Source organism: Liolophura sinensis, chromosome 6 (genome assembly GCF_032854445.1).
Source record: "Liolophura sinensis isolate JHLJ2023 chromosome 6, CUHK_Ljap_v2, whole genome shotgun sequence".
NCBI classification, from domain to species: domain Eukaryota; kingdom Metazoa; phylum Mollusca; class Polyplacophora; order Chitonida; family Chitonidae; genus Liolophura; species Liolophura sinensis.
Window position 1 is genome coordinate 17,277,915 of NC_088300.1, and position 13,772 is coordinate 17,291,686.

Sequence of the window (13,772 nt, forward strand, 5' to 3'; positions counted from 1 at the left end):
GTTGGACAGGCGTTTATCACCGCTTATGCCAAAACTCACAGGAACAACACAGGCCAAACTGACTGCAAGTAGGATCGCTAAACATGCCATACATCATACAGGAGCTCTCAAAGTTCTGACAGTAACATGCGGTTAGACCTCCGGCTCCCATCATTGGGAAATCGGGTGCGTCAGGGACATCAACCATTGCACCTAACAGAGGGTTAAACATCGGGCTCTGACGCTGTTGTGCGCCCATTTGGTTGTGCCCGCCCGGTTGGCCAGGAGACCCTGGGCCACCAGCTGGAGACATTCCCCCTGGGGCGCCTCGTCTTCCACCTCCCATGGGTCTTTGCGGTGCCATGGGGTTACAGGGCACTAGTAACTGTTAAGGAAATCACTCAAGCACAAATGTTTCAATTAAACACTATATATATATATATATATATATGGTTGTATATTTCTATTTCTCGTATATTTGATTTCAGTTTTTAATGAAAATAAATTGTGTTGAATTGAAATATATATATACAATTTATTTTCATTAAAAACTGAAATCAAATATACGAGAAATAGAAATATACAACCATGTTAAATTAGATCAGTTGGGCATCATTTTTGCGTAAAAGGCTTGTGGTATCATGTTATTCAGCCTGAACCCTATGCCCAACACACACAGAAAAAATATGATCGAAATTAACATGTGTAGCTTCTATAGTTCCACACTAAACGATTTGCTTTGTTTCTCAGCATAGTCATCGTGTACGACGGAGGGTCTACTATTTGATCTCCACAAATGACTTTGCTAGAACACTAAACGTTTCTTATAGATCTGATTGGCAAGGATACATGCACCAGTCATGGCCCCTAATAAAGTGGGTGATCCGAAACCATGGCCACCGCCTTGTCTCTGGCTCATTCCAAGGGCCAAGGGCCACATGGCCTGGCAGGAGCTGATGGCCACTAGGACCATCAAGCTGATCGCACACACTCGGCTAGGCATCCTTGTTCTCTGTGGAATAGAAAAAACACGGAAACCCTGTAGTTTAAGGTATTGCAATTATAACGAAGGACAAAAGCCAGCTTTTCTAGATTCCAGTTAAAAGCTTTTTAATTAAACATCCTTGTCTCTGGTTTGACATGTTGATGGATAGCTGTTTTGTTGCGGAGTCTCAGCCGTGATTTTTGAGGAATGTGATTTTTGAGGAATGTTGCTTGGTGGACTCACTCGATAGTCTACACGACTCTGACACGGAGCACGTCACTTGGACTTGCATGTATTTATTTTCATTATTTTGGTTGTTTCATTATCATTATTTGTTTGATTTATGTTTAAAGCCATACTTAAGAATTTTTCACTGACGTGATTACGGTCATAATTCTGGATGTTACAAGCGATGGGTGTATTGTGCAGACAAAAAGCTGTGGAATCTGGATTTTCGGAAGAAGAGAGTGAAATGGTGGAAGGCATTGCAGCTTTGATGCTTTGTAAGAGACACTGTTTGCAATGATTACTGTATCAGTTGTTTATCACTCAAGGTAGCATTAAGATACTGACAAAATAACACTGTGATGTTGAGTTGGCTTCCTCTCCGGAAAGGTCTGTTAGCAACCAGCAGTTGGTGTGGTTTTCGCCGGGGCTCGGTCCGGTTTCTTTCCGCAATTAATGCTAATCGTATAAGTGAAAAATCTTGAGTTTGGCGTAAAACACCGATCAAATAAATAAATAAATAAATTGAATGAGAGTAGTTACATGGAAAGAAACACTTTCACAAAATGAAAAACACGAAATGTACGTTGCAAAAAATACCTACGCAGCATAACATCTTCGCGTTAAATGTAACAGTTAAAATACTGCTGTTTCGTATAAGACCACCCCTATATAACAGTTAGCATACTGTCTGACTACAAACAGACTTGGCACATTGTGTAACTTTTTAGCAATTAAAACATTGATAGACACTACAGATTAAATTGAATGGTTATGGCTTAACGCCACATCAGCAATATTCCAGCCATACCGTGGCTAACTGTGGATCAGATAAATGGGAGTAAAAAGTAACATCGATTACTATGGAACCCTTAAACTTGTACTGTTACATGATTATCCTGTAACAGTAAAACTATTGCTTATGTACGAACAGTAATTCAAATGACCGATGGAAAAACGGGATAAGAAATAGCCTTTTGACAAAGTCACGTCAAAACATGCTACCCTGAGGATTAGATGCGTAAGACGGGAACTTATGGGTAGCAGATGTAGGGTTATTTTAGAACTGATATTATGCGATGTTGATACCGATCGAACACAAACACTTATAATAATAGTTATCAAATAATTCACCGTTAGATATTTCGCAAATTTTTACTTGAGAAAAAAGGGGCATGCTTCCCTGAAAATATTTATTTATTTGATAGGTGTTTTACGCCGCACTCAAGAATTTTTCACTTATACGACGGCGGCAAGCATTATTGTTGGAGGAAACCGGTCAGAGGCCGGGGGAAACCAATGACCTTCACACGTACGGCCGGAGTGGAAGCCAGCATGAGGTGGACTTGAACTCACAGCGACTACATTGAAGAGAGGCTCCTGGGTCATTACGCTGTGCTAGTGCGCTAACACTCTAAAGATATACCATTCACTCTCTCGAAAGAGGAACTCCAACTTTTCTCACTTGAAGAAAAGATTTTTGCATCGAAGAAGACAAATAATGAACTGTGGACATATCATCCACTACAGGGTATCCAGCTCGTGGCCCTAGATGGGTAACAACTTTGTCATCGAGGAAAATATAAAGCTTTCCGAAAGACCAATCCAATTCACGGAGACTTGTCTGGAGCATTAGAAAACTTATCCAAGAATAAAAGTCTCTATCCAGGGACCATAGATGATTGTCAGCTCAGCTAAGGGTTTATGACAGCGATGATGGGATAAGTACACTGACCATCTTTTGAATGCCTTTAGATATGTAACAGACATAAAGTCATTCTTAAGCAACAGCAGATTCGACGCAGATATTTTTACAAAAGTTCAAATGTTATTGATCAAAACAATCCGTAACATCTGGTGACAGCTTTATCCTGACTTAATGATTTGTTACATTTTCAAGTTATATCTCCAAAGGTCCGATAAATAAACAACAGAATCAGATTTTAAGTTTAAAAGTGTCTTTGTGAAATTGACCCCTTGCTGTTACTTAATGCCGCTTTATCGTCATTATTACTGGCTATTACTATGAGCTTAAGATTGCAATGGAAATCATATCATTATAAACCAGACAAGCCTCTACATGCTATTTAGTCAGAACACAAAGCGTGGAGAATGGAGATCCAAAAACGAGCCGATGACGGCAAAGGACTAACCTGCTGATCAACCGGTGTAGCAACCGATGTATGTTCCTTTCGTGTAGAGGTAGCAATGACTACCTGGAGCCAGATCCTCCTCTATTTATCTCTTCTAAAGATGAAAGCTTTTCTGCATTTTTTTTTTATTTTTTTCTCATTCCTTCATTTGTCCTTAATGTTCGTCCTGTTAAAAATTTCGACTAAGGTAGACATGACTTTGTTTTTCTGGGTAGTCACGTGATTCGGCAAAACAAACCGTTTCTCCATTTGTCACAATGTTCTCATTCACAGTACGAGTTACTTAACCCATATATCTCCATCTGCGGAATCTCAGCCTCACAAATATCGTGACCAAGCAGATTAATTAACTCCTATCATGTTTTTTTACACCGGCTATTTAAAGAGCACGAGGTCCGCTGGAGCACTTGTTCACAGAAATGTCCACATCGGCATGCTGACCGACCAACCGGACAAGTCCAGTTACCACATGCGTTATAATACAGACTATTGTCACGGTCAGGACAGACACCGTCAAAGTAATTTATATGTAAATGCTGTCAAAAATCTAATAATATATATTCGGTTTTAGGGAAAAGGCTGGATCCAGGAAATATACTGTGAGCAAATATTACAAGTGCTTTTTACTTACGGTAATGCTTGATATTTCTCTCTGCGCGTGCACATCAGGACAGCATGTTCTCCTAACTTGCTATATGGGTATTGCCGGCTTACATATATACATCTATATACATTATACATCTCAGTGGTATACTATCTCTCTATCTCCGATATTTTGATATTGGCCTGTATACATCTGAGTAAGATACATCTGGCACTGGTATGATGTTTACGTATTGCCCCTAAACATCTGAGTGTGGCTTTTTTCAGTGTGATGTCCAGATATTGTTATCTATATGCATCTGACCACCTCTACATCTGATGCTTAGATACTGCCCCTATACATCTGAGAACCTGTGTATATGATGTTTAGATACTCCCGTGTATATCTGAGCACCTCTGTATATGTTGCTTAGATCCTGCCCTTGTGCATTTAACCACTTCTTTGCTTAGATATCGGCCATTTACACCTGGCACCTCCGTATATTTCCCCTATACATCTCACTGGTTTTTCAGTGAGATGTTTAGATATTGTCATCTATATGGCTAACATCTATATGGTTAACAATAAGTATGTTTCATGAAATCTGCCCAAGGGCCCTGAGGAGTGAATGAGTGAGTGAGTGCTTGGGGTTTAACGCCGTACTCAACAATTTTTCAGTCATATGACGACGAAGGAATCTTTAGGGTGCATGTACGTGTAATGTGCCTCCTTGTTGCAGGACGGATTTCCACCCCTCTTTTATTTAGTGCTGCTTCACTGAGACGACTTACCGAAGGCAAGTAAGCCGCCCCGCCCGAGCTATTATACTGATACGGGTCAACCAGTCGTTGCACTCACTCCTTCATGCTGAACGCCAAGCGAGAAAGTTACAACTTCCTCTTTTAAAGTCTTAGGTGTGACTCGATCAAGGATTGATCCTGGATCTACCGGTCCCGAAATTATATCCAAGATGTGAGATTTGGATTAACTTTATGCTCTACCCACTTGAACAGGTCTGTCTGTTACTCGGTCAAATAGACCAGATTGTGTCCAGTTCCGCATAAACTGCGCTATTGGATGTGCATTGATCGTGTTGAACATGATCTCGACGTTGAATAAATGAACAGTTTCAATCAAAACGTAATTGAGATACATATTTTGATCAACGATGATAAGTTTCAAACTATCATGGTAGTATCTGGATACTGATTTCATTCATTAGCCTAGAACATTCCTCGCGCTTTTCCATCATCGTTCAAAACAGTTTACAGCTTCTCTTCGCATGAATTCGTTCTAATTCCTTATTTTTTATACCGTCTTACTTTTTTGGTGGTTTGTGTTGAACGTTACCTTGGAAATTGGTGTTGCGTTCATTGACCTGAACGTCCATTTTTGTTGACAGGTAGTATAAGAATGTCTTTTTTGACGCCTAGATCATAATCGTATAATTATTCACGCAGATTTCAATGGTGTGTCTAATCTGAGCTTTTAAGCAGGGGAACAGAGGTGAATATGACGCACTGGCGTTTTACATAACGTCAGCGTTCTGTTCTGATCCAAAGGTCTCCATCACGTTTTGGTAAGCATAAAGGTAATCAATGGGAAAACAAAAACATTCATTAAGAGGTTCTGTTTTGTGCATATGATTTATGTTCGTATAAATTAGGAGGAGAGCAAGAATATGCTGGGAGACAAAGGCTAGGCTATGTGTTTGTTGTTAATGATGGTGTTAGGGCGCTTAGTACTTGTCCAGTGGTTTAGTAATATGCATGATAAAGCACTTGTTGACACAGAAGATCTTTATCAAGGTATAGCTGGATCACTAATTTCACTGAAATAGACTAATTGTTTACCAGTAGTGATGTCATCGCATTAGAACATATAGCTGACTTTATACCTCATTTATCTGTCAGCAACCTGCGGATGGTCGTGGGTTTCCCCTGGGCTCTGGCCGGTTTCCTCCCACCATAATGCTGGCCGCCGTGGTATAAGTGAAATATTCTTGAGTACGGCGTAAAACACCAATCAAGTAAAGAAATAAATTATAGCCCATTGTCGGCAGATAAATGTGCTAATGAAAACGTCGCAGAATGTTTGATAATTGATGATGAGACAGGCCGCAAGTAGATCAGAAGATGCCTTTCTCATGTGCGAGTATATTTTAAAGTATATAATGGACCTTGGAGCATTAGGGGAAATTTGTTATCCGTGCAAATGTTCTCTTTCATTCTGGGCTTAGAAAAATCATATGAATATCGAGATGTCGAAGATGAATACATACTTACATGTAATTGGCGTTGTTGTTGTGTTAATGAGACCACATCTACCGCTCTTGTCTCCAGTTCAGTAATGGCGGCTAACTTATACAGTGCAGAAATCACCACATGTGTATCTTCAACAAAACAGCATTCCTAGTATACAACTTTTCATAGCATAACCGTAACCAAGAATAAGCAAATCGAGATTGTTCCTTTATGCAAGTCTAAACTAGTATTATCACAGTGCATGACTGGCATCCCGTGACAAAGCATCATCACCTTCCAAAGTTATAATGGATTCATTTAAATTTACTTATTAATCGCAGTCTGAAACAGATATGACAAAATTAGCATGTCCATTTGCTTATCGGAAAAATTAAATTTGCAACGATATTGAACGGAAATTGACGACGATTATAACAGCAATTTATGAGTGACCTAATATAAATCAAGATTTATCAAGTAATTTTTTTCTTCAAATACATAACATGTAATATATATATATATATATAATTACGCTATTCATAAAACTGAAAAAGCTGCACATAAGCACAGACTGCATACATTGATTTAACCAAGGGATTTGTAGGGAAGGCTTCTGTACATACAACATACGTGCTATTTATTCATGAAGAAAACGCTACTCGCCCAGGTGTTGATGATCGGACAATTAACGTATGCTAACGATGACTGATATTACACACACGCTACTTTCAGAGTCACGCATTTCCATATTGACACATGGCAATGGTCAGGTACGCGAGCAGTCACGCAGTGACGTATGACTAATTAAGGCTTAACGCCCACGCTTATTTATACGCCAGATTGAACTCAGATCGTCATGTGGAACCGAAACCGTGTATGCCCAGTCTTTTCTTGCACATCTTGTGCTCATCATATATACCTGGGGCAGGTCATTTTCCATAATAAAAACATAAGTAAAACCATCTTTTGATACTGTCTCTTACACGAGCTTCATATTAGCTTTTACGCCTACTCAAGAATATTTCACTTATGCGACGGCGGTCAGCATTATGGTGGGAGGAAAGCGGGTAGAACCCGGTGGAAACCCACGACCATAAGCAGGCTGTTGACAGACCTTGGAAATAGTACATGGTTCGTTACCGTCCGGATGGACACTCCAGTATGTACACTTCAGTATGTACACTCTAGTTTATACACTCCAGTTGTATCCTGAGACAAGGTACTGACATGGATACCTGCAGTGTTTTGGCCTTTCACAGAACAAATTTATTGCCGCATACGTGCAGAATGAAGGAACCTTTTTTTATGTCCGAATTACTGAAGAAAATAACTGTGTAGGGATCACGTGCTATGTTTACTTTTTTACGGTGCAGCCATAGATACAATGGGTATTACGGTCTCTTTATTTCGATATAAATGATTTACATATTGTTAAACTTGCTGATGCTGAGTCTAAAGGTACGTTTGCGCCATAATTTAATTTATATTGGGACAAATTACCAAACCCCTTGGAGAATCTGTTCCCGCCAAGTTTAAATTCGTTTGTATTGCTGCATGCCTTGGTGAATACAATGAAATACAGGGAAATGAAATGTAATACGGATCCCAGGGATCTCATCCGTATCGTATGGAACGGTATGGAATTTTGCAGAACCCTTGAATACAGTATATATCCCAGTCGTATCTTGGAAAATAATCAGAATCCCAGCTGTACCAGTGGATACAGAATATATTCCTGTCCTCTACATGCTGGTTTAAAACTGTTCAAACATATTTTCAACGCATGGCCAATTAAAACATCCGAACCAAACAAAAACAATGATTAAAACTGAAATAAAGATGAAATCGAAAAATCTGCTTTCACTATATGACTTTAATTATTAAAACTGATTTACAAACGAATGCAATGTCTTATCTACAAGTGTTATTATACATAAACTAAAATGCTTCTACATCAACAAAAGTGTTTCTACATCAACAAAAGTGTTTCTACATCAACAGAAGTGTTTCTACATCAACAAAAGTGTTTCTACATCAACAGAAGTGTTTCTACATCAACAAAAGTGTTATTGCATGAACAAAAGTGATTCTTCAGATAACATATATATATTTTTTGCATCAAACATTTGATCCACTTAAAAAACGAAAGAACGGGATGCGATGGATGTTATTTAACGGTGTTTAACCTCCACGAAACAAACAACTTTCTAGAATAGAAAAGTTTCAGTACTGTTTTCCTCAAACCATACTGCGGATGAAAACAATTGATTACCATTGACAGTAAATGAATAAAGTGTTGACGTACAGATGTACTGTACCAATGCACTCTCAAATAAAGGGCTTATGAGCATGTATATGAGTTGTCACTTCCATGCCGAAACTTGAAACTTAAACAAATGCAGTATTTCGTGAGATTGTTGTGTTCGTGTGAACGCGGCCTAAAGAGTAACATTTAAAAATTAACACTTAACAGTGCTGTAAGAGTAACATTTAAAAATTAACACTAAACAGTGCCGTAAGGATAAGCATATGAGCACTAACACTTAACAGTGCTGTAAAGAGTAAAGCCTAAACATTAACACTTAATAGTGCTATGAAGAATAATACCTCAATACTAACACTCAGCAAAGCTGTAAAGATTAACACCTGAACACTAACACTTAACTGTGCTGTAAAGAATAATGCCTGAACACTAACACTTAACTGTGCTGTAAAGAATAATGCCTGAACACTAACACTTAACTGTGCTGTAAAGAGTAACACCGGAGCACTAAACCCTCAACAGTACTATGAAGAGTACTATCTGGACATTAACACCTGAACAACACAGCTGTCAGGATCTTATTATTTCGACATTAAGTCGTCCTCAGAAGATTATGTCATATTATAAACTAAAAAGTAATCCAATAACCGTTGTACAAACTGCGTACATGTCCTTAATTAACGAAAGTATATTTCAAACCACAGGCCGGTCCTCTTTTAAAAACCAATTTCTGGTTTTAAAAAATGTACTATATTTATAAATCAATATATACTTTTTGACGAAACTTCTACATTTAGAAGAATTTGTCTAACTAGTCTGACTCTGACTAGCTATGAAGGCATCTGACTAGTCGCTCGTTCGCTCGATTGAAACAGAAAACGGCTTCCTTTGAACGTGGTGTAAATAGGCTTTAAATTTCGATACTTGTAATATATACTTGTGACTATACGCAGCACCTAATTTATATACGAATTTATGTAGCTTATAAATCTCAGCTCGGACTAGGAACAAATATCCGGGACAAAGGTATAAGAACATTCAAGCAAACTGGTATACTATTACTGTATTACTGAAGATCTTCTCAGGTCAGTTTTATCTCGGCTTGGGTTCATACATGCAAATGGTCTAAGAAACGTCCTAACAAAAGGCACATTGCAATTCTATAAATCATTCTGAATAAAACCCTAATTACAGGCTTGCCATTCCTGAATATAATTCTATATATAAAAGGTAATACGACATGAAACACCCATTTCTTCTGTGATTTCTCACAGGTAAAACATTTGTAGCTTGCTATATTTATTCTCATCAGTGACCTTTAGTCTTACCTATTAATTTCCTCTAGGAATAGTAAAATATTCGGAAACAACGACAAGTCATAATTCACGAACTAAGTGCAAATACTTAGATACTTTTTGGAAATTCAAGTTCGCAAATTGCATCTCATGTAATTGTTAAAAATGTTAATCACATTATTATCACAGTTTAATATATTCATCTGCAGACGGCTCTCAACATTGGAGTCATGTGAAAGCAAAAATTCACAAAAACTTCCTTTGAACACAGGAAATTAGTGACAGCTATCAATTAATGAGCATTTTGAAACTTTCCTGCCAGCTTTCATTGAGTCATTAGAGCATGCATCTGGTCAGAAATATAATTTCAAACTGATAAAATGAAAATTAAACTCATCTATATCGACCTAAGCGTATGTTATTTTGACTCTGAGTTATGCTTATTACTTGATACGTAAACATATTTACTGTGACTCAGTAGAGGTAAGTAAAATACTAATTACCATGAAAAGACAATGAGAAGGTAATAAGGTGTTGCAGAACAGTTCTGAAAACCAAAGGAGAGCACATGATTGGCAAACATAGGTTGGTAAAACATAATTGTACTTCTTCTTCTGCCTAAGGCTTCTCCTAATCAAGTCCAGTGAATTTCTGGCCAGACAAGGTGAACAGTTCTGAATTAACAGTGTTGGAGTCATTGGTTGATACATGCATTCTGTCTGTCTGTGGGATGGTGGGGATGGGTGCTGGTGGTATTAGACCACTGGTCTTGGGTCCTCGCAGCAACATGTGTAGCCCGTAACCCTGGTCGCGCATTCCCTTGTTGTTTGGGGGTTAATGTACATGAAAGCCGCACTCTCACAGTCACGTTTTGGGTAGCAGTGGCATGCCATTGGTTCTCGTGACGCCGGACCTTGGCCGGAAGGGGGCGCCATTTCCAGCGCCGAATCCATCGGTCCGCGCATGGCAATGGGCTGATTACAGTTGCCTGGTAACACGTTGTTAAGGAGAACACATTCTCAGGTATAAACAAGGGCAGTATCTGCCTAATTATACAGGACTATTGGCTGTCGTGATCAGATGACTGATGGTTTTTGATTTAACATTTTTAAAATTTATCCGTTAGAAAGCTGACTGAAATTTTAGAAAATATACCCGTTCTCTTCCAATAATGAACGTTTGCTGTAGTCTTTCATATTAAAATAAAATGAAAATCAATGACCAGTACTAAGGTGGGTGATAACTGATCTGTTGGACTATAACTTTACATTATCTTCGGTGGTTTGGTATTTGTTTTGTCTCTAATACACTTATCCTTATTCCCAATGCCATGTTACTGTTTACAGGTGACCATTTCTTTATTTACAGTCGATTATTTCGACGTCCTCTGTGTGGCATGGTCTTTTATAATTTACTATTGCCACCGTTCGTGTTATCAGCTGACGTTAACTTCAAATTGTGGCTTATTAAGTTTACATCCACAATAAAGATCACATTTCGATGTCAAGACGGTTTAAGGTGTAAGGCATCTAACTAAGAGGTGATAGGTTGCGTGACATTTATTAGGCTTCGGTTTGATACCGAGTTGATACTTGTTTTCAAGCAGACAACGCACAGGAGTCACCATGCAACTGAGCTTTCATTCACTGCTAATATAGCTTGCAGAAGGCCTGGCACATAATTTTGTCTGATCTAACGGGTAGATCTAAGGGCAAGGTGGTATGTGGATGTTATGATCACACGAAATATCATCGTATATCGGGCGTAAGAGTATCGATTCTATACTATGGCTGCTACATGAATGGTGACTGATAACGAGCACATATGTCAGTCGTTATTTATTACTTTTTTATTTGATTGCCACACTCAAGAATTTCTCACTTTTAAGGTGCCGGTCATTTTTGTGGATGTAGGAAGCCTGAGTGGCCGGAATAAACCACCGACTTTTGACACGTTACTGACCAACTTTCCTACTTGTGACACTGATATGCGCACCACATTTGTGAAGGAGTAATGAGTGGCCTCGGCAAACCTACATATTGTCACCGCCTATTGCCGTATATTATAAAGTCCCACAAGCAGTGAGAATATTAACGATTAGAAAAAAATCCTGTTTTAATTCCCTTTACGTCGTGTACTTTAACAAATTTGAAGACTTGCTACATAGAAGAAACGCAGTTAAAATGAAAACATAGTTTACTCCCAAAATACGACGGAAAACTGCAGTGATAACTGGAGTGACATAAGGAATATAGTCATAATTCTGGATTTTATACCAAGCTTATAGAAAGGATACGTTCGTAATATGACGACAAGAGCATCAAGTGGGCAAGCCTTTGGCGATCAGCTATGCTAGGTGTTATAGGCTGGACTGGCCTGGGTGTCGTCATCACTGGGCCTGTATTTGAAGGAGTTACTGTTTGAGTGGGTGCAAATCTCGATCCGCTCAAAGAAGAGTTCTGCCCAGCTGTAGGCGTGGGTCCGCTCTGTCCAGTCCCTGAGGGAACTGTACCGAAATTAGCAAGGAGGCGCTGACGATAAAACCAGGGCATGTTTTCTAGTTGATTCTCAAAGGGAAACATCCACATTTGTTGTCCGGGTGACATACCTAGTCCCGGCCATGACCATGGTTGTACAGGATAAACCTGGTTATTTCTGCTTTGTTCTGGTACTAACGGCAGTAAAGGTTGTTGCGTCCGTTGTCGTGTCGACTGCGTTGTCGGCTTTCGTGTCGTTAGTCGCACTGGTAACTGTGTCATCTGTTGTGCTGGTGGTTGTGTTGGTTGTATTTCTTGTGTTGCTTGCGTGATTCCAAATGCCTTTGGTTGCAAAACACTTTCTCTGTTCATAAGCCGGTTTCTGATAGCCTGCAGAAACGCTTGCTGACTCGGCGCTTGAGTTGGCACGTTTCGGCTCAGAACTGGCGGAGATTGTGTTGAAGGAGGCCTAGAAATCGCATCCCAAATATTAAATCTACCTGCTATTCGACGCATATTTTGTCTCATTATTTGTTGTCGATTCCACTCAACCGTTCGAGGGTCCGCCTGTCCCATATTTGACAACACTTGCTGCTCAGTGGAAGCAGGTGTCACGGGTAAAGGGTTAGCTTGTGTCGCCTTGGGAACCAATGGATTTCGAACAGAATCTGGCGAAGATTGCCTAGGTAGAGCATTCGGCTGAGCTTGCACTGGTTGACTGGCGACATTGTCAGGAACTGAACCAGATTGCTGTACGGTGGAAGGCGGTTTAGATTGCGGGACATTCGAAACGCTCTCCTTATTTCTTAGGTCGAATGACACTGGAGCCCCTTGGCCGATTGGTGGAAATTGAGAGGCTCTCCGTGGCAACCAGATGTTGCCGGAACTTTCCTGTTTATTAAACCACTGGTTATTTCCCGAGTTTCCGGAGTTTCCGAGCTGCTGACTCAAAGGATTCCCTCCCTGGAAGGTTGTACTAGCATTAACGCCCGCATTCTGGGTATTTTCTGTCGGTGCATTGTTCCCATTAGAGTTAGCGGAATTTTCCTGTCCGGATGGTTGTAAAACCCAGGGATTTGTGCGTATGGTGATTCTCAGCAACTGGGAGTTTTTCCCTGAAGAATCCACGGGTGGGTTTCCTTGACCATTCACACATAGCGCCCCTAGAGATATGACACTAACCAGGTAAACCATCAGGCCCAGGCGCCCTGCAAGTACAGAATGATTGATATCGCGCTTGTATTAGTCTGTTTAAAATTAATTCATCGATTTATATCAAGAATTACAAACAAATAATCCCTGTTACATTTCTGTTTTCGTTTTTCAGTGGAAAACAGACATATCAGTTGTATACCTAATATAATTGTTGTGGCCGTTTGCACACTCTGTAGACGTCAAATGTAAAAGGTTGGTGATTTCAACCATCGGTACATTCGACCATCATGATATAAGTGAATAATTCTTGAATATGGGGTAACACAGCAATGAAATAAATAACAATAAACGTACATGTAAAACTATACATCCATTTGGTGTATGCTATTTTGCCTTTATTTGTTATTTATTTGA

At 39.4% G+C, this 13,772-nt stretch overlaps 1 long non-coding RNA gene across 1 annotated transcript; it reads right to left on the reverse strand.

Moving 5' to 3' along the window:
- Nucleotides 1–304: 304 nt before the first annotated feature.
- On the reverse strand, nt 305–3,385 carry LOC135468073 (uncharacterized). The gene is made up of 3 exons (XR_010444204.1): nt 3,343–3,385; nt 829–991; nt 305–357 (listed from the first exon to the last, which is right to left on the reverse strand). It is a non-coding gene; the product is annotated as an uncharacterized LOC135468073 (long non-coding RNA).
- Between the last annotated feature and the right edge of the window lie 10,387 nt (nt 3,386–13,772).